This window comes from Podarcis vaucheri, assembly GCF_965113315.1.
Source record: "Podarcis vaucheri genome assembly, chromosome: 9".
Lineage (NCBI taxonomy): Eukaryota > Metazoa > Chordata > Lepidosauria > Squamata > Lacertidae > Podarcis > Podarcis vaucheri.
In genome coordinates, this window is record NC_138767.1 from 5076353 (window position 1) to 5103862 (window position 27510).

The 27510-nt window shown below is 47.0% G+C and overlaps 1 long non-coding RNA gene across 1 annotated transcript in view; it reads left to right on the forward strand.

Moving 5' to 3' along the window:
- The window catches only part of LOC309540204, a 44813-nt gene extending 41001 nt beyond the window's left edge, over nucleotides 1-3812 (forward strand). Inside the window, exon 2 of the long non-coding RNA XR_014223129.1 lies at nucleotides 3183-3812. This is a non-coding gene — a long non-coding RNA (uncharacterized lncRNA). The remainder of the gene's footprint in view (nucleotides 1-3182) is intronic.
- The last annotated feature ends 23698 nt before the right edge of the window (nucleotides 3813-27510 follow it).

Sequence of the window (27510 nt, forward strand, 5' to 3'; positions counted from 1 at the left end):
AAAGGCAGGCCTCCGCCATGCCGTCACGGGTCACCCGCTCGATGCGGCTAATGTTCCCATGTCTCAATTGCCTGCTCCACTTCTGCGCCCACCTCCCTTTCCAGCAGCACTAAGCAGCTGTCAACAGACGGACAGGGGGGGGGCAGGCAGGGAGAGATGGAGGTCTCTTCTTTATCTCCCATTTAACCCTTGCTTGGAGTGTGGTTGACGTGACCAGCTTCAAATACAGCTCCACTCTCCTTCAAGAGATGCAGCTGGGCTTGAGGATAGCTGCATTGGGTCCTAGACCAGGGAACCCCCCTGAAGTGTGAAGGCTCAGCAATGCTAGTCCACTTCTGAACAATAAATGTCCTGCTGTAGTACAAATTAAGAGAATAAGAAGAGTCTTGCTGGATCAGGCCACAATATGATTCTAGACTGCATCAACAGAAGCATCAATGGAAGTCATAGTACCACTCTATTCTGCCTTGGTCAGATCCTGGAATCCTGTGTCCAGTTCTGGACACCACAGTTTAAGGAGGATATTGACAAGCTGGCAGGTGTGCCAAGAAGGGCAACCAAGATGATCAAGGGCCTAGAAGCCGAGCCTTATGAGGAACGGTTGAAGGAGCTGGGTATGTTTAGCCTGGAGAAGAGGAGACTTAAATATCTGAAGGCCTGTCACATGGGGAAATGGAGCAAGCTTATTTTCTTCTGCTCCAGGAGAGAAGACCTGAAGCAATGGATTCAAAATATAAAAAAGGAGATTCCGCCTTAGGAAGAACTTTCTGTTTGATGGTGTAAGGGACTCTCGATGGTGTAAGATTATGGACTCTCCTTCATTTGAGGATTTTGTGAAGAGTTTGGATGGCCATCTGTCTGTTGGGATGTGTCCGGGGAGACGGGGGCAATTAGCAGGCTCTCAGATGGCTCTAGCCCACCAGCCAGCGGCCGGGCAAACTCGGAACAGCATTAAAACTGCAACTCAATCCTCAGAGCCCTTTAGAGACTGAGCACACAAGCCAGGAGAGATAAGAACTCTTTGCAACAGAAGTAGCGGACAGAGGCATATGTAAGCATATTTACAAGCGTTTAGTCAGCATTAGAACAAAGGAAAAACATGTCTGCTTCCCTTCGTGTGCAAGCAAAAAGCATAGGCAAAAGCTATATACAGCGGAAGTTCCCAGCGGACTGTGCTGGAAGTAAACGGACATGTGACATACAACAACTCCACATGCCTGTTCTAAAGGTGGAACGGATCTATATCCTAACATTGTCATGGATTCTTTAGCTGAGATTCCTGCACTGCAGAGCCTTGGCCTAAGATGACTTTTGGGACCCCTTCCAAAGCTGCAGTTCTATGATTCTGTGATAGTCTAGCATCTTGTACTCATTGTGGCCAACCGGATGCCCACAGGAAACCTACAAGCTGAACCTGGGTGCAACAATGATCCTGCCCAATTGTGATTCCCAGACCTCCTTCTCCCTCAACTGTCACCAGCAGGCAGCCATTCCAGCAGACTTCCTCAGTGGGAGAGAGATGAGAAGCAACAGGATTTATTTCATCAGCTTTGCTGGAGCTTCAGCTACACCTGGCAACTCCTAGTCAATCTAGGAACAACCGTCAGTAGAGCATGAGACTTGAATTTCAGGGCTATGGGTTCAAGCCCCATGTTGGGCAAAATTTTCCTGCAGTACAGAAGGTTGGACTAGATGACCCTCGGGTCCCTTCCAATTCTACGGTTCTGTGATTCTCTAAGTGCTCAGAAATTGTCCAGTATGTGGGACCGCCTCTCCTGGTCTGCCCCGCAGAGGACCTTCAGGTCCATGGATAATCACAGTTTAGAGGTCCCGGGCCCTAAGGAAGTCAGATTATCCTCCACCAAGGCCAGGGCCTTCTCAGTGATGGCTCCAACCTGAAAGCTCTGTCCCAGGAGACCAGGGCCCTGCAGGATTTAACCTCCTTCCACAGGGCCTGTAAGACAGAGCTATTCCACCTGGCTTTCAATTTGAACTTAGCCTGATCTTTTGTTCCCCTTCCTTCCCTCCCCCTCCCCTTTTTATGAAGATTACCCGCTCTGGGATCCCACAGCTAATTCTCCCCTGGTCTCCTCACTGGCCCAAATAGGACTCATTTAGCCAGCTAGCCCTGGTTATCATCTAATGTTTATTGGATGGATTTCCCCCCTAAACTGATTTTTGATTTTATATTCACGTTTTATGCTGTTTTTTGTAGCATCAATTAAGTGTTTTAAATTTGTTGCTAGCCACCCTGAGCCTGGTTTTCTGAACCGGGAAAGGCGGGGTATAAATATATTATATTATTATTATTATTATTAATATTATTATTATTATTATTATTATTATTATTATTATTATTATTATTATTATTATTATTCTGTCAACAGCAAACCACAACTGTCACCCCAAATCTTATGTAGAAGCTCTATTTTTTAATATACCCAAAAGACAATAAGAGGCTAATCCATAAGGACCAGTGGCTTGGATATTGTGATAATTTTGAAGGTGCTGAGTTAATTGATCTGTCCCCCATTCCAGTCGTTCACTGGTGGATTCTGTCCTTGTCGTTCCTTCTCAATGACATTCCCGCCTGCCCCCTCCTCTTCCTTTCAATTTGCCAATCGCATGAAAAAATTACTGGGTGTTCACTAAAAATAAAAGTGCCATCCAAAAATTGATGGAGTACAAGTTATTAAGATGTATGTGTCTGTAAATGGGGAAGAAGGGGATGGAGGAGTGTCAGAGAATAAAGTAGACCGGTAATTCGGAAACTCTGGTTTACACTATGACATAAATTGTAAGACCCAAATTATCTTTTGTCGTTGATACCAGCCGTGCCTTGGTGAAGCCTAGAGTTCCTTTATTTCCACAACGATAGTGCTGCATCTGTGTCTTAAGAGATGTTAGCAAGGTTTAGCTGAGAAACAGAAGCTCCTTTAGATATACGGGGCTACTATACGGGGCTCAGATTTGGACTGGTAACAACCTTAGCACTTTGGAAGCTGTTCAAAGTTTCTAAGGCATCATTGAGGCATCATTCAGTAGAAGTACGGACTTGGCAAAGAACTTTTTAACTTCTGAATTCGCCAAACTCAAATCCCCCCCGGTTTACTATCCCTAGTACTTCAAGACTCCCATAAAAGTGCCTGGCTTAAAACTGTCTATCAAAAACTTCTCTCTAGTGGATTATCCCCACAACACCTACTCACTATGGGCCCTACTAAAGCAAACAGTCTAACTGGTCAACGTCTAAAAGATATGGAGCATCAGAACAACCTGGCCACTATAAGGAAATTCTGGCCTTGGTATGTTCATTTTCCACCTCTCCATTTTGATTCTCTGGCCCCATATCTGCACCAACTTATGATCCCAAAATACAGACGTGCTTTTACACTTGCAAAACTGGATGTTTTGCCATCTGCGGTACTTGAGGGTCGATTCCAAAAGATCCCGCCAGAGAAACATCTTTGCCCCTGTGGAGATGGTAGCACCGAAACAGCGCCACACGTCCTCCTGTCTTGCACTCTCTACAAAGACCTGAGGAACGAGATCATCACCCCACTCATACTAACCATCCCAGGGCACTCAACCACTGCCACAATGTCCTTTCTTCTATCAGATCAAAATGAGCAGGTAACAGCAAAGGTGGCTAGGTTCATAGCAGGGGCAATCAGAATAAGGGCCACTAACTGATGGCTGATTCAGGACTTTAAATTGTGCTCTTATATCAAATTTCCTTTTTTGTGTATACTGTAATGTTTTACTGTTGCTATGGCCATTGGCTAATGCGAATAAAGTTCTATCTATCTATCTATATCTATCTATCATCTATCTATCCCTTAGATATTCATTGAAACCCCGTCTTCACAAAATGCTGTTGTTGTTTTTTCCAAAAATCAAATTCCAATTTATTTATTTTTTCAGTATTTACATGCTCAATCTCTGAATGGCAAGAGACTTCAGGGATTGTGGGCTTTTACTGAGGGACCAGTTTCCTTGCAATGACAGTCAGTGGAAACTGTGATTTATGGATTTATTGGGACACCCACTGTACGATTGCATCTTACGCACATTTAACTTGTTTGATTTCAGCCTTGCATGGCTGAAGGCGGGCTGGTTGGAATTGCGCAAATTAAATGCACACAAGTTTTCCCCAAGGCAAAAAGAGCTTTTGAGCTCTCTGCCCTGATTACCAGGCAAAACCCTCTCTGTGAGCCAGCTGTGGAAGCAACTGGGGACAGCTCTGCGGGATCGCACAAGAATTCAGACAGCCCCGCGAGATCTTGTGAGAGCGTCCCAGAGCCAGCACACTGAATGAGCCGTCCCCAATGAGCAAGGCAGAGAGCTTAAAAGCATGGCAGCTGCAAAGGAGTGTTTCAAGTATAGGTGTTTTTGTGGATATGTGCCCCTGGAACCGAACCCCTGCAATCGTGCTGCAGATTGTACGGTTGATGCAAACTGAGCGCAGGTTGAAAGGGCTGCAGATACAAACTGAGCACAGAATGAAAGGACTCACAGCATGAACAATCCATCTGGCTTCCCCATCAGGCTTGCAGGGAATACCTCAAATCAAAGCTTCAGACACAACCAAGAGCATTAACCAGCTTCCAACCTCAGCTGACTCCCTGCTCTCTCCCTACCAGCCAGGTGAGGATGGGTGTGGAAAGGCCCATCGTTTGGTTTCTACGGCAACAGAGCTCACTTTTTAAAGTTGCAGGTGTGGTTTGTTTTTGGTTTTTGTTTGTTTTTTAAAATAACATTTTTATTCAAAATTAAAACAAAACATATCATCCAGAAACATATCGTCCTTATCCCCCCCCATTTTTCCTCCCTCCCCTCCCTCCCCCCCACAGAACCCACCCTCCCCCACCCCCCAACTTCCAGTCTTTGATTTCTCTAAAAATGCTGTTTTCTGCATGTTACACAGTTGTATAGATCCTCAGACTATTTAGCTGATTATTATCAATAAAAAGTTTGTGAATGTTTATTCAAAGCCAGCCAAGGAGTCCAGTTTGCTTTGTTGCGTCTTCAAATACTTTGTAAAGGGTTCCCATTCATCTTTAAAAGTTGCTGGTGTTGGTACTTAGCTGAGCGGCTATGGGACTAACCTGACCTGTTCACCAGTTTCCAGCTCATACATTTCAGCCTCACAGGACCCACATCCCAGCTTTGCAAGGGTTTCGTACACAGTGACGCCCCCCCCCCCCACAAACTCATAATTGCATCAGAGAAAAAGGCTTTAGTGCATAAGGCTGGGACTTGGGGTCACCCACTGAAATTGATTGGCAGACGTTTTAGGCAGACAGAAAAAATAATATACAGTGGTACCTCGGGTTACAGATGATTCAGGTTACAGACTCCGCTAACCCAGAAATAGTACCTTGGGTTAAGAACTTTGCTTCAGGATGAGAACAGAAATAGTGCTCCGTCGGTGCGGCGGCAGTGGGAGGCCCCATTAGCTAAAGTGGTGCTTCAGGTTAAGAACAGACCTACAGAACAAATTAAGTACTTAACCCGAGGTACCACTGTATGCATATTTTTTTGGGGGGGAGATGGTTGTGTTTACTAATTTGCAGCTCCACGTGGCTGCCTTGGAGACCAGAAAAGTGGTGGTGGGTGTTTAAATCTCTCTTTTATTGTCATTTCCTGGATTCCCCCACCTCGTTTCCCCAAAGCTGCTATTAGCTCTGCAGGGGGAAACACGTCTCTACCCAAAAAAGCAGTTTGGCCTTTAGAGATGTTGCAGAGATGCCGCAGTCGGGGTGAGTTGTAGCAAAAAAAGATCAAAGAGTTTAGTGACACCTTAAAAGATTAATGCAGTGGTTCCCAAAATTTCCAGGCCACTTGATTCCACAAACTCATCCCCAGCACACACACACACACACACACACACACACACACACACCCTTTGCTAAAGAAAGCATTATTCAGAAGAGTGGTTTGCCTGACCCGCTAAGGAAGACAATCACACAATGAAATTCAATTAATTGTACCAATTAATTGCAAATTTATTCAAAATCCAGTTACAGCACCAATTAATTGCAACTTTATTCAAAATCCAGTTAAAGCACCAATTAATTGCAAATTTATTCAAAATCCTGTTAAAGCAGTTTAGTTAATTCAACAAAACTGATGAACTTGTTACAGTGATACCAGCTTTTCAAAGTCTGATGGTCATTTACACTTCTGGCACACACAACCCCCTAAATAATCCCCTTTGCCATTGGCATTACCACCCAGTTTGGGAACCACTGGCATAAAGTATCCAAGAAAATCAAACCCAGCAAGAGAGACTTCTCAATTCCACCATGCACGTATAAAAATGTTTACTCACACATCATTCGGTTCACAACAGGATCCCAGAAGACAGACTTAGCTTAGAAAAGTAACATATACCTAGAAGCTATCTCATAAGAAGACAGTCCCTTTGTCCTCTCTTGGCTAAGCAGATGTTTCTTCTTCGATGCATGTAGTCAAAGAGAGAGAGATGGCTGCCCTGCCCTGTGCTTTTGTCGTTACCTGCACAGGTGAGGCCACGCCCACCTCTAGTCACACGTAGAGGAAGTCTGTCCCAGCCCAGAAGGAAACAGGAACTTCACCTGTTGGCTGGACAAACATTCCTCCCCATGTGTAAACATGTTCACTCTAGGAATGTTGTACTTGACTGCTCTTGTGTTTCACATCCCACATTTCCCAAAGGCCGACACAAACACACACTCAGTCGCCACCTGCCCTGAGTCTGCTTTCAGCCACCTATTAGACATTCTCCAGCTGCCAAGATGATCTTGCATTACGGACCAATTGAATTTGCTCTCAATTCCTTGGCTGTCAAGAGTGCAGCTTCCTCTGCCCCCCCCCCCCCAAATTTACCAGTCTACAGAAACTGAGGCTGGCATCTCATGTGATGACAGAGAAAGGCAAGTCCCAGTTATATTGACTCCACATAAATTGTGAATCACCTTGCCAACAAAGGTCCGTATAGTTAAAGCTATGGTTTTCCCAGTAGTGATGTATGGAAGTGAGAGCTGGACCATAAAGAAGGCTGATGGCCAAAGAATGGATGCTTTTGAATTCTGGTGCTGGAGGAGACTCTTGAGAGTCCCATGGACTGCAAGAAGATCAGACCTCTCCATTCTGAAGGAAATCACCCCTGAGTGCTCACTGGAAGGACAGATCCTGAAGCTGAGGCTCCAATACTTTGGCCACCTCATGAGAAGAGAAGACTCCCTGGAAAAGACCCTGATGTTGGGAAAGATGGAGGGCACAAGGAGAAGGGGACGACAGAGGACGAGATGGTGGGACAGTGTTCTCGAAGCGACCAGCATGAGTTTGACCAAACTGCGGGAGGCAATGGAAGACAGGAGTGCCTGGCGTGCTCTGGTCTATGGGGTCACGAAGAGCCGGACACGACTAAACGACTAAACAAACAAACAAAATTGTGAATGGAAAATGTATCTAAAACTCTCTGTGTTATCTCTGCCTCTTTATAATAAATGGGAGTAGTTTCTGGGAAAGGACCACGGCCCTACATTTTTGCACCCTAAAGGGATAAGCAGGAAATAATAGCCAGCCAACCAGCTTTTTGAACCAGGTCCAGAGGCACTTAGGAAAGTGGAGATTCAAATGCTCTCGAGTACCGGGGGCTTCTCCAGACAGGTAGTTTCTTTTGCAGGTGTTCTCAGAAAGATGCTGCTTGAGTGACAGATGATATCACTGCATAACAGCCTAGCGTGGTTAGATATAAATAGCTTGCAGTCCATTTGGAAGTACGGCATGTGTGTGTTTAATTATACCCATGGGCCTGTTACAGAAATATACAAAGATTCACATAACCCTGACTCCAGTCTGCTTATATTGTTGTCATTAGCAGCACTAGTATTAGTATTTGGGAAATTAATATACGCCTTCTGTTTTAGCAAATCTCTAAGTGGTTTAAGGATCCTAAATATAAGACATATGCCATATAAAAAAATAAAAATTCCACATTTTGCAAAAATGCAAATAACAATTCAACAGATCATCCTCTTTAGCATCAAAATAAATGCTGCATGCAAAAATCGGCTGCAGAAATACAAAGGGGATCCCCCGATGTAAAACACAGGCAGCAGCTAAGCAAAATATCCTCTTAACCTCAGTAGATCAAATATGACAAACTGAAGGCAACTAAAAAGGAGACATGTAGAAATGAGATGATTGACAACTGTCTGTAGCCTGTCAGCTTCGACTTCTGTGCCTCTGAGGCTCCTGTCCATCCTCGCTCTGAGCCCATGACAAATGATGGGATGGAGAGGCTCTGCAAAATCAGAACCTCCCTTGTCCCCCTGTCTTGGACACATAATGATGGATCTTTCAAGTGATGTGGCAGTGCCGAGGTGAAGCCACGGTCAAACAGCTCCCACACCACTTCCCATAATGTATGAGAGTAAACAAAGATCTGCAGGACAAGTCCTACAAAGCAGCTTCTCCAGACCCCCACTCCCCCCCCCAGTAAAATTTAGGGAAGGAATAATAGCAATAGGTCATTATGACATTTTAGTGTGTGTTTTATAGGACATCGTGAGTCACTGATTCAGGAAAGAGCTTTCAGCTCTAGCTGAATTGCCTCTTTCGATCAAGCAAGCCAGGTGGACTCTGTAGAGGAATTTTACGTCCTGTAACAGAGAAAGGGGGACCCTCGTTACCTATGCCGTCTATCAAAGGAAAAGGGCATTAGTCGAAGGAAAGGTTTCCAAATGAAAATATGGAAGGTTTGCTATCCTCAGTCGTCCTCTACAGCCGTTTTAAGTTTCTAGTCCTCAGCATTGTCTCTTTGACTATGGTCTCCACCTCCCTTTCCCTGACAATGGGCAGGGGCAAGAGCTGAAGCAAATTTGCTCCCAAGAGATCTAAGTTCAGTTTTTGATTTCCATATTAGATGAATGGCGATCTGTAGAATTTAGACAATAGTGGTATCTCTGCCTGCCCAGCCAATCATGATATTTCAGCATGGTGAAAGCACTTGAAATTTAACTTTGGAGCTGATAATGTTAGGTGCATTTTCAGTGAGGCCAGCGTCATGTATGCAAGAATACAACCTGACCACAAAGGTGGTAGGAACCAGTTAAGGAGGAGCCTCACAGCTGAATGTTAAAGTGAAAATCAATAAGGAGGGCTCTGCGCACAGAGATGGAAAATTAGGTTGAGTGTTTCCAAGGACTTTGGTTGAATGAGAGATGGTGGGGCAATGGGATGAGAGAAGATGGTTGAGAGGATGGAAGAGCCAAGATGGCATGTATTTTGTCTATATAGTGTATGTCCTAATGCAAAGCTCTTGCAGACTCTCTAGACTCTGTCCTGTAATGTATTACTGAATAAAGTCTGACTGTTTGAGAAACACATGATAATTCATGGACCTCCAATGAAGCTGAATATTGGAAGATTCAGGAAAGATAAAAGAAGGAACTTCTTAACACAGCACATAGTTAAACTACAGAACTCCCTCCCACAGTGGCCAGTGATACCCAACAACCTAGATGGTGTTAGAAGAGGAGCAGACAAATTCATGGAGTAGACCTGAAGGAGCGTCTCCGCACCCATCGTTCAGCCCGGACACTGAGGTCCAGTGCTGAGGGCCTTCTGGCGGCTCCCTCACTGTGAGAAGCGAAATTGCAGGGAACCAGGCAGAGGGCCTTCTCGGTGGTGGGTGGCTCCTGCCCTATGGAATGCCCTCCCATCAGATGTCAAGGAAATAAACACCTATCTGACTTTTAAGGTAAAGGGGTAAAGGGGACCCCTGACCATTAGGTTCAGTCATGGCCGACTCTGGGGTTGCGGTGCACATCTCACTTTATTGGCCGAGGAAGCCGGCATACAGCTTCCGGGTCATGTGGCCAGCATGACTAAGCCACTTCTGGCGAACCAGAACAGCGCATGTAAACATTGTTTACCTTCCCACTGGAGCGGTACCTATTTATCTACTTGCACTTTGACGTGCTTTCAAATTGCTAGGTTGGCAGGAGCAGGGACCAAACAACAGGAGCTCACCCCGTTGCGGGGATTCGAACCGCCGACCTTCTGATCGGCAAGCCCTAGGCTCTGTGGTTTAACCCACAGTGCCACCCGCGTCCCGCAGGGTGTCTTTTAGAAGTCACCTAAAGGCAGCCCTGTTTAGGAAGGTTTTAAATGGTTGATGTGTTATCATGTTTTTAATTCTGTTGGGAGCTGCCCAGAGTGGCTGGGGAAACCCAGCCAGATGGACAGGGTATAAATAAATTGTTGTTGTTGTTGTTGTTGTTTATGGAGGCTATCAATGACTACTAGTCTTGATGGCTATAAAGAAGGCTGATCGCCGAAGAATTGAGGCTTTTGAATTCTGGTGCTGGAGGAGACTCTTGAGAGTCCCATGGACTGCCAGAAGATCAAATTGATTCATTCTGAAGGAAATAAGCCTGAGTGCTCACTGGAAGGACAGATCCTGAAGCTGAGGCTCCAAGACTTTGGCCACCTCAGGAGAAGAGAAGGCTCCCTGGAAAAGACCCTGATGTTGGGAAAGACGGAGGGCACAAGGAGAAGGGGATGACAGAGGACGAAATGGTTGGACAGTGTCAGAGCTGCTAACATGAGTTTGACCAAACTGTGGGAGGCAGTGGAAGACAGGAGTGTCTGGCGTGCTCTGGTCCATGGGGTCACAAAGAGTCAGACATGACTAAACAACAATATCTGCAGAGGCTGCTAGGAGGCTACCTGTCAAGGCTGCTGTAGTGGAAAGATTTCTGCACTGAGGGGGGGGGTCAAGCTAGGTGGCCTGGAAGATCCCTTCCGACTCTAAAACAAGTAGTTTATTTTTTGAGATTTATATGGGGGAGCAGTGGTATAGCATGGGTTGCCAGTGCCCGGGGCCACGCAGATTGGGGATGGGAGGGAAATGGACAGAGTATGCATGCGCATTCAACTGCCTATCCGGATACATGTCGCCTAGGAGATTGCACCCACAGAGGTAAGAAAAGAAGAGTCATTCCATTGTCTGGAGAGGTCACTTCCTGGTTCGCATGGAGAAGACCTTTTCAACGGACCACAGCAACGGAAGTGCACAGCTGTATTGAGGCAGCACTGAGTGTTGAAATTTTGCACTCCTAACAATTTTGAACCCGGAACAACTCCTCCTGTGCCCCCCATGATACGCTACTTGGGGGGAGCAGTCTGTAAGTGGTTTAATTAAATGCGATGAGTCTATAATCAAATGAGGGTGAGGCGCACCCTTGCGCTCTGCTGCCCAGATGGGCAAAAACAGACCCTCAGGGGGCCTGTCTCTGTTTGCAGGATGATGCCTGGCTCATGCAGCGACAGGAGAGGAAGGTGGGGTGGGGGGATGAATCTCCATTACCCTTCCGCGGAAAGCATTTAACAAAACAAGATGAGAATAACAGAAACCAGCTTAGCAAGGCACCCTGTTCTGGAGAGAACGCCTTTGGTATGCTGCCTTTTGACATTTAAATGTTAATTCATAGCAATTTTGCTTGTGATTAGACTGCACTGTACGTTTAGGGAAACGAGATGATCTGCCAAATATTTGCCTGAAATGCACCTCACGTGGAGATCTCCTTCTCTCTGTGTGTGTCTCAATTTAACTCTCACACACCAAAGGCCCAAGGTATCCCTGCAAATGTACCTGGGCTGAATACTTTCAGGATAAAATTGTAGCTCCGGGCTCTTAAAGAGACAAGCACTGGACAATTCTGCCTTCTCACAGTCGGACAGAAAGGACTGAACTCACCAAAGGGGGAGGGAGATATCCTGGGTTAAGCTCCACAAACGAACATAGAAAGATGCCTTCTACTGAGTTAAAGCCTTGGTCCATCTAACTCAGGGGTTTTTTTTTAAGCATGTTTATTATTTTACATTGATTTACATTCAGATCACACAACATACAATTTACATCAAAATCTATTTATCTTGGCGACTTCTCATCCTTACATCAAGAATAAGAATAAGAATAAGAATAAGAATAAGAATAAGAATAAGAATAAGAATTTATTATTTATACCCCGCCCATCTGGCTGGGTTTCCCCAGCCGCTCTGGGCAGCTCCCAACAAAATATTTAAAATACAATAAAACATCAGACATTAAAAACTTCCCTAAACAGGGCTGCCTTCAGATGTCTTCTAAAAGTTAGATAGTTATTTATTTCCTTGACATCTGTTGGGAGGGCGTTCTACAGGGCAGGCACCACCACCGAGAAGGCCCTCTGCCTAGTTCCCTGTAACCTCACTTCTTGCAGTGAGGGAACCGCCAGAAGGCCCTCGGCACTGGACCTCAGTGTCCGGGCTAAAGGTTGGGGATGGAGCTGCTCCTTCAGGTAATAATAATAATAATAAATTTTATTTATATCCCGCCCTCGCCAGCTGAAGCCGGGCTCAGGGTGGCTAACAACAATAAAATAGTTCAACATTCTAAAATCATTTCATTATAAAATTAATTCAACTCAAATTGATAGCAACCATTAGGCTAAAGTTCTGTGAAGATTGTCAAAGGAGGGAGTCAGGCTGTGCCCTGACCAAAGGCCTGGTGGAACAGCTCTGTCTTGCAGCCCCTGCGGAAAGATGTCAAGTCCCACAGGGTCCTAGTCTCTTGGGACAGAGCGTTCCACCAGATTGGAGCCACAGCCGAAAAAGCCCTGGCTTTAGTTGTGATCAGCCTAACCTCTCTGTGGCCTGGGACCTCCAAGATGTTTTTGTTTGAAGATTGGTATAATGGGCCAAGGCCATTTAGGGCTTTCAAGGTCAGCACCAACATTTTGAATTGTGCTCGGAAACGTACTGGGAGCCAATGTAGGTCTTTCAAGACCGGTGTTATGTGGTCTTGGCAGCCACTCCCAGTCACCAGTCTAGCTGCCGCATTCTGGATTAGTTGCAGTTTCCAAGTCACCTTCAAAGGTAGCCCCACGTACAGCACATCACAGTAGTCCAAGCAGGAGATAACCAGAGCATGCACTACTTTGGTGAGACAGTCTGTGGGCAGGGAGGGTCTCATCCTGCGTACCAGATGGAGCTGGGAGACAGCTGCCCATGCTGGTCTCATTCTCTTCCCTGCTGCCCGTCCAATATTTTAACCTTATCTATTTTCCTAAATCCTATATTACAATCTTTCCTATTTTCTTCCCATTGCTCATAAGTCAAAACCTGTTTGAAATTTTATTTGACTGTGTTGTGTTCTCATATATACCGAAAAGGGTCTCCATTCTGTCACATATATTTCCGCTTTCTGGTTCCTTGTTTTAGGACAAAAATGAAAAACACCAGAAATCCCAATAAAGGTGGAATGGGTACTCAAGCTACTGGAGCACTCAGAAATGGCAGAACTCACAGCTCAGTATTGTCTACACAGACTGTCAGCAGCTTTTAAATGGCTTAGTCCCCAAATGTCTGGGAGACCAAGAGTCTCCTTCTTCCCCCTTGCCCTCAGAAATTCAGAATGGTGGCAACCCGGGAGAGGGCATGAAATATACTCAGAGTCGAGTGTGAATTTCATGCTCTTTATTCAGCTCTTAGTAACAATGAATGAAACTTTCCCCAAAACATCTAGCCCAGTGTTTCCCAACCTTTTTTGGGCAAAGGCACACTTGTTTCATGAAAAAAATCTCGAGGCACACCGCCATTACAGCCCCATGACGTCAGCGCGCAGCGTCACGCCGGGAGGGACATGAATTGCTAGCAAATTACATAATCACCTCCTTGAGGGCTGGCTCATCTTCTCCGAAGGCAGAACCCCATTAATTAACAGCACAGACTCACACCATAGTCAAGACGAGGGGGGAAAACCTCAGTCATGCACAGTCATGCACATGTGGGGGCTAAATGAGGACAAAGACCAGGCAGAGAGCAGGGTTCAAATCACCCCACCTGGCCAGGACAATCCCTGGGTGCTCCCTTGGGCCACTCGCCTGACCCACCTCGCAGGGCTGTTGTTGCGAGGATAACACGGGGAGAACCACGCGCGCCCCCGGGAGCTCCTTGGAGGAGAAAGCGGGCGATGAATGCAATGCACGAAATATATGAGAGGCGACCAGGTTTTGCAGGTGAGGGGCCCCCGCCAGCCTCCGCTTCCAACACCCGGCGCAACGACGCCGAAGTTTCCCGCCGGGCTCGGCTCGGGGAGCAGCGCTGCTCCCCCCGGCTCCCCTTCGCCCTCCCAGCTCTCTCTGCCGCCCACTGGGGACCCCCCTCACCTGCCAAGTCCGGAGCGCCGGTGGAAGTTGCATGCATGCATGCAGGGCGCCGCGTTGCCATTGCATTGCACTGCACTCCATGCAACGCCTGCACGCATGCATTGCCTTGCACGCCCGCCAAGGGGTCTCCCCGCGGTCCGATGCGTCCCCTCCGGCGCGGATGCAGAATTGCAAAAATTAAAACCCCCCGACGCAGCCCTACCTGGGGGGCAGCCTCCGCCTCCGCCGCTCCGCCTCCGCGGGGATCCCCGGGCTCCATCCTGCCGCCCGATCTCCGCGGGGGCACAGGCAGGCTGCGCGGAAGAGCCCCTGCCCGCCCGGCCGCCGCCGCTGCGCTCATTCCATGGCCGGGAGAAGAGCGCTTCAAACAAAACGCCCGGCCCACCAGGCCACGCTGGGAAACGTAGTTCGTGCACCCCGCGCGGGCGCGGAGCCCAAGGGCGAGGGGACTACGGATCCCGGCAGCCCCCGTGCCGGGGACGGAGGGGGAGAGGCCGGGTGCAGGGATGGAGGGACGGGTGGGCGAGTGAGTGAGTGAGTGAGTGGCAGCCGCCAAGCCTTGGCCGAGAGCCAGGAAGGGCCTCCCCGGAGGAGGAGGAGGGAGGCGCAGAGCGGGAGGGAGGGAGGGAACCCCAGGGGTCATTTAGTGACGGCGCCCCAATCGAAAATTTGACTTTAAAAAAAAATCTTTCGAATTTTTTAATTTTTCCCGCGGCACACCAGGCAACATCTCGCGGCACACTAGTGTGCCGCGGAACAGTGGTTGGGAAACACTGATCTAGCCATATATACATTATTTACACAATGGGCCCTGCGTGATTGGCTAATTTCGGGCTGCTCCTGCAGGCCAATCAGGTCACTGATTCACTTCCACCTGGAGCTGGATTGGGTGGCTCCTGCGGACCAATCAGACTGCTGCTTTCTGGATCCTATTGTTCTAGGATTCAGCTCAGTACATAACAGGGCATTTGCTGTGGCAGCGCTTCGGTTTTGGAATTCCCTCCAGAGGTGCTTCTGGAACCCTGCCTGGGAGCAGAATTTCATTTTTTGCTTCAGCACAGAGTGTGTAGCGCTGCTTACGCTGACCTGCACGTGTGTAGCATAACTGCCTGGAAAAATATGAAACCGTTTTCCCGCCCTGCCTTGCCAGAGGTAAACATCTGGGCTCTTGGGGCGAGTGGGTGAGAGCAGGTGAAGGACAAGGTGGCAGCTTTTACTTCCCAACCATCATCAAGCTCCCCCACCGTGGCACCTATATATATATATATATATATATACACACACACACACACACACACACACACACAGTGGTGCCTCGCAAGACGAAAAGAATCCGTTCTGTGATTCTCTTCGTCTAGCGGTTTTTTTGTCTTGCGAAGCAAGCCCATTGACGGATTAGAGGATTAGCGCTATTAGCGGCTTTTAGCGGCTTTTAGCGGCTTATAGCGGCTTATCAGCTTATCGGATCAGCTGATAAGCGGCTTAGCGCCTTAGAAAAAGGGGGAGGGGGAAAACCGCAGTAACTCGCAAGACATTTTCGTCTTGCGAAGCAAGCCCATAGGAGATTCGTTTTGCGAAGCACCTCCAAAATGGAAAACTCTTTCGTCTAGCGAGTTTTCCGTCTTGCGAGGCATTCGTCTAGCGGGGCACCACACTATCTATATATATCTATATATCTATATCTATCTATCTATCTATCTATCTATCTATCTATCTATCTATTCACAGTGAATGTAAAACAAAACAAATCAATTTGTGCTTTTTGCAAGGCGTCTATCTGACCCCTTTCATAAGCTCAGCCCTTTGTTGAGTGAGTATCAGGATGCATGTGGACAGCTAGGCTCCACAGGAGCAAACACTGAGAGAAGAAGCACAAATAGATATTTTTAATGTTGGGTGTGAGAACCGCCAATAATCCTTGCTGAATCCCTAAGAACTGCAAACAAATCTGCGAATGATTCACCATCTTTCAGCATGTGTGTGATTGCACACACGCAGGGAACTTTTCCCGGAAGCAATGCAGTTCTAAGAATCAGAGCTCCTCCGTGTTCGCAGAGGAGTAGCCAGAGACCCAGAAATGCTTTCTCCATCTTCGTAGGATTCCTAAAATATCCGACATTGTGCACTCATCTCCTTGAACCATGCTGGTGCAGCCTGCAACATCTCCTTGCTGTGTTCCCTGAGAGCTCTTTCCCCGCCTTTCCAATTGAGGAAAACGTGTCCAAAACGCTGTATCGCTCCTCCTCCTCCTCCTCCATCCCCACTTCCAGCCAGACGGAAACCTCCTACCAGCCTTCTGTCAAAAAGCCTCTGCTGCATGTTGATGGGCTGAAAGGGGTCCGGCCGCATGGCAACCTTGGCTGTGACATTTTGCAAACAAAGACGATTGCAAGAGCCCCAAGGTAGACTTTGTTTGTGCTGCAATCCTACTCTGAGTCACTCAAGGCTTCCTTCAGCTGCCTTGGCAGACAGCACAAGACTCGCCAGGGATTTTGCCTGCTCATTTGCCGGCATATCTCTGCTCGTCGAGCAAATCTCTGCTCCGGGAAGATATTTACCAGCTCCCGTCTGCTGCCGATGTTACATCTGCTTATGTGGTCCCAGTTCTTGGATCAGTTTCTCGCATCAGTGTTCTGGAACATGGATACAACTACCTGAGGGCAAAATGGAACATTTGCCAGATCACTTGTGAAATGTGCATGGCTGGATTAAGGGCACATGCACAGCATTATTATTATTATTATTATTATTATTATTATTATTATTATTTACTAAATTTGTCTATCGCTCTTCATCCACGAATCTCAGGGCAGTTCGCCACACAAAACTACAATATACAAACCACAAGATTCATAGTTAATATAAAAGCAGTAACAAACAAATAATCCCCCCTCCCTTAACAACAACAACAACAATTTATGATTTATACCCCACCCATCTGGCTGAGTTTCCCCAGTCACTCTGCGCGGCTCCCAACAGAATATTAAAAACATGAGAAAACATCAAAAATTAAAAGCTTCCCTAAACAGGGCTGCCTTCAGATGTCATCTAGAAGTCAGATAGTTGTTTATTTCTTTGACATCTGATGGGAGGGTGTTCCACAGGGTGGGCACCACCACCGAGAAGGCCCTCTGCCTGGTTCCCTGTAACCTCATTTCTTTCAGGGAGGGAACCACCAGAAGGCCCTCAGCAGCTGGACCTCAGTGTCCAGGCAGAACAACGTACAGGCATCAGGTGTCAATCAGCCAATGTCAAACAGCCATGCTCTTAATGCACATCCTTTCACCCAAAGAATCCTTGGAATTATGGTTTACCCCTCACAGAGCTACAATTCCTAGTGCCCTTAACAAGCTCCTGCAGCCAATTGGAAGTCGCGCCTTGGTTTCTGAATGTTTTCAGAAGTCGAACAGACTTTTGTGACTGATTCCGTTCGAGAACCAAGGTACATTGTACTGGGGTAAAGTGTGCAGATATTCATAAAAATGACATATAAAAATGCATGGTAATTGAAGGGATTTGCTTTTCAAAAAGGGGCATTGTACGTTACACAAAACTGCATGCAAAATTTTGTATATTGGGAGAAATTTGCACTAAAATGCCAATGAATTTTCATGAGGACTTTCTTTTTAAAAAAAGAAATGGAAATTGATGTGGAAATGTGTGGAACTGGACTTAAGACTGGAATAATGAGTAAAGGAGAGAAACCAAAAAGTAGAGATTCACCCACCCCATCCTCTTATTTCCACGAGCCAACCCTGTTTAGTTTGGGGTTAAAATGCGAGGAACACTCAGCCTAGAGGAGAGAGCTCTATGTCCTCCCTGCTTCCTGGTGTCCACATGACAGGCTTAAATGGATGACAGCAGTGGATGTGACCCACTCAGCGCAGGCCGCTTGGACCTTATGCCGGAGCAAAGCGTCAGCCGGCACAAGGCCTTGGCACCCACGTTGGTGATAAGGGGGGAAATGGCATACCTGATAAGAGGCCGAAGGGATCGTCAGCAGGTGTCAGAACAGATGGTGGAATCATAACATTTCGAAGAAGATGCTGATATGAAATGTGTCAAAGTAACGGTGTGTGGAGGGTGACGGCAGATAGCGTGGATGTCAGTGGCACTTTCCCCTGGAAAGATTCTCTGCACGTAGGAAAGGTGGAATTGTCCTCAATGGCCATCTCGATGCAAAGGAGGCAAAGATCTGTTCCTAGGACTGAGCAATTGGAAGGAGATGTCCAGATGTTCAAAGTCCCTTCCTCTCTGACACTTTCACTTTTCTCTGCTCTCCTTCCTTTTTTGATTTTCCTTTCTCCTCTTCCACTTTCCACCTCCCTTTCTGTTCTAAAGACGAAAGGATCTTTCAGCCAGATGCAACTGGCTGGCTAGCTACGCTCTTTATTTGAGAATGCTAGACTATTTTACAAGGATTTTAGGATGCTATGTGATGCTTCAAAGGAGAGGGGTTTTTTTCTTTCTTTCCCAGGGAGATGAAGGCTTAGGATTCATATTCAAATTGCTTGTCATAATTGCTCCGTCAATGCCCTTATTATAGCATTCTTTAGCTATTATTTCCTCATCTCTCTACTATTCCCTCCTGGGCTGTTTGAGTGGATGTTTTTACTGTCCCTGTATTGTAGACCAACAATATTAATCCTCGTCTGTTCTTGAGTTGAACATTGTGTGTCAATAAACTGTTTCATTCATTCCTGAGTCTGTGGTCCTTGGTTCAGTTTTACTTACTTATCAGGGCACATTCAAGCCCAGATCTGCAGAAGCTGCTGGTGCAACAGCTCCGTGGGCCTGTCCCTTACTCTAACAGCCTCCAGAATGCCTCCTCTGGTGCTTAAGCACTTCTCTGGTTTTATGCTAACATTGCTGAAAGTGCTGGACAGCTCCCCTATGTATCAGGACTTATAACCTGTCTGGGCTTTACCTGGCACCTCCAGGTAGAGAAGAAAAAGACTCCTGCCTGAAACCTTGGAGAGCTACTTCCAGTCAGTGTAGAGAGTAGACCAGGGGTCCCCAAACTAAGGCCCGTGGGCCGGATAAGGCCAGAGGGACTTGTTTATCCAGCGGCCCCCACTGCCCGCTGCCGCTGCCCAGTCTTACCAGTGCTGTGCGGCTGCCCACTTCCGGGTCAGAGGAGCACCTGAAATAGCTTGTGCGCATGCACAGGCATTGTGCACATACGCAAGCATTATTTCCAGTGCACATCCGGGGCGGAGGAGGCCCGTGCGCATGCGCACAATCTATTTTCGGTGTGTTGGACTTGCGTTCGATCGAGATCCTCCAACGATGATTAATGACCTGAGCCTCTGCTAAGGCTCCAAGCACGTTCCCCCATTACGCAGAGTATCCAGCACAGGGAAGGATGAGAAATATGAGCTACATGGCTAAAGAGTGTTTTACTCCTAACTACCCAAACAGAAAAGAAAATACATCCTCTCTCTGTGAAAGCAGAGAGCAACTGAACAACAAAGGAACAGGGAACCAGTAACATCACATCCATCTCCTGTCTTCCGTGAGACTTCCAACAGTATGAAATCTCTGGAATGTAAACAGAGTCTTGTGACTCCAAAGTACTGCACAGTGGCAACACACAGAAACCAACATCCTCCCAATTTCTGTGAACACCACTGGGCAATGTGTCATGTACAATCTCAGTACAAACCCAGTTTCTGTACATGGGTACAGTGTTGATCCCTTGGAACAACCTTGGACAATAAATCAGCAGGAATTCATTACCTGGCATGTAGGACACCGTTACGAGTCCTTTCTGAACACATTCTCTAGCATGTTGCAGCTTCAATTGCAAGTGCTTCGGGCTTTGCTTACAACCTTCAGAAGTCAGCAAAGCCTCTGACGTGGAAGTGCGCTGGAAATAGTGTGTGAGCACACGTATGGGCACGCGCTCCCCCGCCCTCCGGCCTGCTGCACGATCGACCCCTGGTGTAGATAATACTGAGCTGGATGGAAACATGTTCCGATGTAGCATAAGGCAGCTTTCAATGCTCCTATAAGAAAAAGGCAGCCTCATGAACCAGAAGATAAGCTTTGATGCACAGTGATACATCAAAGATGTGCATCAAAGCTGCTCCAAAGTTCTTACCATAGAATTGTAAAGTTAGCAGGGACCAAAGGCCATCTAGTCCAACCCCCTGCAATGCACAAATCACAGCTAAAGAATCCCTGGCAGATGGCCTTCCAACTTCTGCCCAGAAAGCTCCAGTGAAGGAGTGTCCATCACTTCCAGTCCCTTCCACAGTCAAATAGCTCTTGCCATCAGTAAAGCTCCAACTTCTTGAAAGATTCCATCAATGCTCTCTTCTGAAATAAGTTACACATCACTTCGGAAGATAGGCAAACTAATGCCAGTGTACTGGAAGAGGCAAAGATCACCAGTGTCGAAGCAATGATTCTTCAGCATCAACTTCATTGGACTGGTCATGTTGTGCGGATGCCTGTTTATCATCTTCCAAAGCAACTGCTCTATTCTGAACTTAAAAATGGAAAGTGAAATGCTGGTGGTCAACAAAAGAGGTTTAAAGACTCTCTCGAGGCAAATCTTTAAAAATGTAGTATAAACACCAACAACTGGGAAACACTGGCCTGCAAGCACTCCAGTTGGAGAACAGCCTTTACCAAAGGTGTCATGGGCTTTCAAGATGCTTGAGCTCAGGATGAACGGGAGAAATGTGCTAAGAGGAAGGCACGATTGGCAAACCCTCACCGTGATCAACTCCTGACCGGAAACATATGTCCCCACTGTGGAAGAACGTCTGGATCCAGAATTGGCCTCCACAGTCACTTAAGGACTCACTGTTAAAACCACATTTATGGCAGACAATCTTACTCGGCTACGAGTGATGACCAAAAAAGATGACCTTCAGTAAGTTATTCCTAATGTTTAGTTGGAATCTCCTTTCTTGCACCTTGAAGCTATTGGTTTGGGGCCTCCCCTCTGGAACTAAACATTCCCGGCTCTCTTAACTATTCCTCATAACGCTCGGTCATTTTGGTCACCATCCTCCGCACACCTTCCAGCTTGTCAGCATCCTTCTTAAACTATGGTACCCAAAACTGGACTCGGGGTAGGGGTGCTCCCAAGGCAGAATCGCACACCACTATTCCTTCCCTTGATCTGGACACTATACTCCTGTTTTTGAAGCCTAGAAATGCATTGGCATTTTTTCCTTAGCAAGGAAGCCTTTATACTGAATAAGCTTGGAGCCGAAGATGCTGATTTGTTTAACCTCTTATCATTACTAGGAGGTGTCTCATAACCCCAAGAAAGCAGAAGGTCTTGCAATCTCACACACACACACACACACATATGCAAAGAAAGAAAAACGGAGTCAAGTAAAAAAAGAAAAGAAAAAAGGATGCCAAAAAATATCCATTTCATTTTATAACCTCTCCTAGTCTGGTAGATTGCCCCAGTGTGGCTATAAGTTACTGGTGCCTGAGGAAAGCTACATGACACGCCATCTAACAAATTAAATGTTTCCATGCAATTAAAATGAAGCATTCAGGCTTGGCGTAATAAACTTTAGGCGATTAGTATTCCCGGCACTGCCGCCTTCATTGTGCTTTACAGTGCCATAAATATGGTCTCTCAGCGTGATGGCTCAGCAGGCAACGGGCATGAGGAAAGATATCTTGTAATATTTGTTATTAAAACATTAAAAAGTCCTTTACACCAGCACACATGCACTCAAGCTATAGACTCAGTCTCCACCATCTCAGTGGCATAGGTGATGGCGACGGTGAGGCGATTGGGACAGGCCCAAGTTTGCCCGATGGCTTTCCTATTATTATTTTCAGTAAATAAACAAAGGCTTATTACACACTTGTTGCAAGGGATTCAGACAGGTTCTCTCTCAAGGCAGATTTTCCGCAGCAGGAGCATCATGCGCTGTTACTAGGAATGGGGGAGCAATTCAGTACAGTTCATATTTAAATTCAAGCTCATTTGTGCCTTCCGAACAATGCACAGACCAAAATCCTTTACGAATGTGCGCTACCCCGAATTTTGCAGCGCCAGCCGAGGAGCGAGTACTTAAATGCATGGGCTGAAGTGTCCATAAAAATACATGTATTAGTGACTGTAATGTACAATAACGTATTTCATTAGAGGAAATCGCTTGGCAAAAGTGTGTGTTTGGGGGAAAAACAGCATGCAAACACGAATTCGTCGGGAGAAGCTCACATTAAAACACTGGTGAATTTTCATTTTTGAAAGACAATCACAAACTGATGTGAAAATGTTGCAAACTGGATTTAAGACCGGATGAATCGAGTCATAAACTGAGAGCCAGTGTGGTGTGGTGATTAGAGGGGCAGAAAGGGCCTAGGAGACCAGGGTTCAAATCCTCGCTGAGGCACTTGGGCCATTCACTCACTCTCAGCCTAACCTCCCTCAAAGGGTTGTTATGGGGATTAAATGAGGAAGGAGTGAACCATGGATGACCCTTTGAGCATCTTGGAGGAATTTTGCATTAACACACCCAGCTTCTTTTTGTCCTATAGAGAGGGGAAATTATTGTTGTTGGATGGAATTGGCAGAAATGACTGGCAGAATCCGAGACCAGGGAGAAGAGTTGGCGAAAGAAGACTGGAAGAAATTCAAAGACTACTTACAGAAACATTGTAAAATTAATGAATGTTAGAAGGATGTTGGATAGAAACTAAGCGGTTTCCAGCAGTAATGCTTTAAGAGATATAAAAGGGGGGGAAGGTTTATAAATGGGTAAAAGTTTAATGGTAAAGATTTGCTGAACTAACAAATCGAACTGGAATACAAAGAAGGGAGGTATGAGGAGGTCCGAGGAAATAAGTGTATGGAAGTTATGTTATTGAAAATTAATGTGTGTTTTTAACGGTTTTTTATTTTGTATATTTATTTTTCTTTTTTCTTGTTATATCTTAAAAACTTTTAATAAATACCTTTTTTAAAAAAAGAAATTATTGTTGTTGGTATTGTTATTAACTTATTTATTTATGCCCCACCTTTTTCCCCGGTGGAACTCAAGGCAGCTTACAGATAAAAATAAGAACCGCTAAAACCATAGAAAAAACAATCGTTTGAAAAGAATTAAACATTGGTAGGATCAAAACTATAGACATATATAAAATCTAATCTAAAATGATGGTAGCAGTCTATTTTCTCCTGGGTGATGTGGGCAGTGGGAGTGGAGAGATTTTGAGTGGGGAAATGGCCAGGGATAAAAGGGTTAAGAGATCCTTCCTTCAGATCCTTCCTTCCAATGCAAGTGGTTCCAGCTGACTATTGAAGATCACAGCCTCTGCTGCTGGCTTTTTAATTGTAGTATTAGAAGCTATGGCCGCGTCAGCAATGGCAAATGGGAAGTCATTTAATTAAAATTGTATTACAGTCATGCCTCGGGTTATAGACGCTTCAGGTTGCGTTTTTTCGGGTTGCGGACCGCCCAAACCCGGAAGTACCGGAACGGGTTACTTCCAGGTTTTGGCAGTCACGCATGCACAGAAGCGCTAAATCGCGCTTTGCGCATGTGCAGAAGCGCCGAATCGCAACCCGTGCATGTGCAGACACACCACTGCGGGTTGCGGATGCTGCGGGTTGCGAACGTGCATCCCACACGGCTCACGTTCACAACCCGAGCGTTCACTGTAATTTGGTACTGATTTGTAATAATTTGTGGAGAATTGCATTGTAATTTGGAAAATCAATGAAAATAATTGGTAAAATCTACTGCTGGCTTTTATAAACAAACAAACAAGTAAATAAATCAACGTGTGGGGGAGGGAACTGCATAAGGTTGAGCGTGGTGTGTTGGTTTGGGCTTATTCTCAGCATTCGGATAGACCAGAGGTGGCAAACTTTGGGAATTTTGTGTGGTGTAAACACAGGAAGATACAACCATATGATTCAGCGACACACACAGACACGGACTCACAACCTAATGAACAAAGCACTTTCCCTTAACACGGCACATAAATCTAAAGAGGACCTTTTCTTTCTTTCTTTTTTTCGTGCTGGCTGCCATAAAACAAAGAAGTAATAGAGGTCATGGCGCTTCTGTGGAAGCCGTAAAACATAACAACAGTTTGCCTCACAAATCCTCTCACTGCCTGGACTAATGTCCTCCATCATTAACAAATAAAAGGGATGACACGCCGTACCCAGATGGGCAGAAGAGGAAAAGCAAACAGCCGCTCGCATTAGGCGGCGACGGCAGCCATTAAATGGAGGGAACGTCCGGAGGACGGGCCGGCCGACTGGTTGGCTGGCTTTGTCCTGGACCTGACAAGCGATGTCCCTCATCATGGGGTGCTTGTATAACTGCCCCACCATCAAGGCTAGCCTTAGAAAACAGGGACGTCCTAAGGAAAAACAGGACAGAATCGGAAACCGGGACGGCTTCTGTAAATCTGGGGCTGTCCCTGGAAAATAGAGACACTGGGAGGGTCTGCTCAGCTCTTGCTTGCGGGCTTCCCATTGGCATACAGAACAAGGTCCTGGATGAGCTTTGGGCCCGCTCCTGCTCCAGGGCTCTGCATGTGTTTTTACGTTATGTTGTCAGGCTTCAGCGAATCCGATCTCCCTCCCTCACGGCTGGCAGCCAGAAATGGGAAAACAAGAAGTTCTTACCAAGGTATTTTACTCAATATTCACAGAGAGTGATGAATCATAGAATCATAGAATCATAGAGTTGGAAGAGACCACAAGGGCCATCGAGTCCAACCCCCTGCCAAGCAGGAAACACCATCAGAGCACTCCTGACATATGGTTGTCAAGCCTCTGCTTAAAGATCTCCAAAGCAGGAGACTCCACCACACTCCTTGGCAGCAAATTCCACTGTCAAACAGCTCTTACTGTCAGGAAGTTCTTCCTAATGTTTAGGTGGAATCTTCTTTCTTGTAGTTTGGATCCATTGCTCCGTGTCCGCTTCTCTGGAGCAGCAGAAAACAACCTTTCTCCCTCCTCTATGTTACATCTTTTATATATTTGAACATGGCTATCATATCACCCCTTAACCTCCTCTTCTCCAGGCTAAACATGCCCAGCTCCCTTAGCCGTTCCTCATAAGGATGATGCTGATTGCATGGCAGGTTCCTGCCCCCCCCTGTGGAAATAAAGACACATGACACAATTATTAAGGTTAATGGGCTAAATAAGGCCACAACTTTATGGTTACAGGTGATGAGCGGTATTGGCTTAGGCATTGGTCCTAACTGACTATATCCGTCTTCAGCCCGTCTGCTTGAAGTCCAGGAAGGGTTAACCACCATTGGGTGAGTCCTCCTGATGCACATCAACTAGGAACTCCCCCGGGGTCACCGATAGGGGGCATGCCTTAGGCCCGAACCTCCCTAGGCTTCGGACAGGGCCACACCCCCCAGAATCCTTTATCAGACCACCCTTCAATATGTGGGGCAGATGATGGCGCTACCTCCCCTCTTCCATCTACAGAGCAATACCAATGCCTAACCACCAATACCCAGAAAATTGTGGCGATTTGCTATGAGGTAGGTGAAAACCAAGTGGCTGGCACCAATTTGCCAAGTGGAAAAATTTCTACCAGGCTCCTCAACGGCGACCAGCCAAGGTCCATAGCAAGGTCAAGGAATGAAAACCTTATAGGGTGGGAGGGCGGAAAACAGGAACAGCTGGTAGGTGGGGAAAGAGGGAGACCCCTGGCTGCGCCTGCCTTAAATAGGGCAGACCACGCCCCCTGAGCCAGCTGATTGACTGGCCAGGGGGTGACGCGGCCGGGAATTCCCCCAATCGCACAGGGGCTGGGCTCCAGCCGCCGCGCGTGTGTTGGGGGCGTGAAGTCCACAACCGCACCTCCTCTGTAGGGCAGAAGTGGCTCTCTCAGATAATGGTGTTGCTCTGAGTAAAGTCCCACTCCCTCTGTCTCTTCTATTGTACATCATCCCTGCGTCACCGGCTGGTCTGTGCTTTCTACCTCTGAGCTTTCTGTTCTACTACCCTCAATACATGGCGGGTCCTGGGGGAGGGGGGCAGTCAGCAGCGGCAGAGGAAGCCGTTCGGGCACCTGGGGCAGCGCGTGTGCCCTGCGCCCAGGGGTGGGGCCAGCTGGCTGTGGGGTGGAACAAGCCAGGGCAGGACGCTCCATGGGGCCTCCGAGGAGTCTGCCTGCCTCCTCCCACTCAGCCGCCCTATAGCTGAGGGGGAGGAGTGGGAGGGCCGTTTGGGGCAGTGGGCGCCCAAGCCACCACGTCACTCCCAGGAGAGACGCATGGCTCTGGCGCACTGCAGGCCCCGCAGTGAGTGCTGCCTGGCATTTTGCCACCCCCCTCAGTGGTGAGACCCAGGGCAGACCACAACCCCTTCCTCCGCCCCGGCGGTCACTAAGTCTGTCAGCTGTCTCTCCCCTAGTGTGTCTTCCTGCTGCTCCTCTCCTAATATTTCCCAGCTTCTCCCTTCTGCAGCCTCTGCACTATAATAAATAATAATAATAATAATAATAATAATAATAATAATAATAATAATTTATTTATACTCCGCCCAATACAGCATTAAATATTAAAAACTTCCCTAAACAGGGCTGCCTTCGGATATATTTTAAAGAGAAGATAGCTGCTTATTTCCTTCACATCTGAAGGGAGGGCATTCCACAGGGAGGGCACCACTACCAAGAAGGCTCTCTGCCTGGTTCCCTGTAACCTCACTTCTCGCAATGAGGGACCTGCCAGAAGGCCCTCGGCGCTGGATCTCAGTGTCCGGGCTCAACTATGGGGGTAGAGATGCTCCTTCAGGTATACAGGACCAAGGCTGTTTAGGGCTTTAAAGGTCAGACCAATACTTTGAATTGTGCTTGGAAATGTACTGGGAGCCAATGCAGATCCATCAGGACTGGTGTTATGTGGTCCTGGCGGCCACTCCCAGTCACCAGTCTAGCTGCCGCATTCTGGACTAATTGCAGTTTCCGGGTCACCTTCAAAGGTAGCCCCACATAGAGCACATTGCAGTAGTCCAAGCGGGAGATAAGCAGAGCATGCACCACTCTGGCGAGACAGTCTGCGGGCAGGGAGGGTCTCAGCCTGCATACCAGATGGAGCTAGTAGACAGCTGCCCTGGACACAGGATGGACAGCTGTGAGTCCAGAATGACTCCCAGGCTGCGCATCTGGTCCTTCAGGGGCACAGTTACCTCATTCAGGACCAGGGAGTCCTCCATACCTGCCCAATGACCTTCTGCAAACCATTGTTCTAAATCTATACTGTCCTCCTTTGCTTGGGAGGTTCAGAAACTCCTCAGTCCAGTCCCTGACATACGTTGAGTTTGTCTGATGTGGTGCAA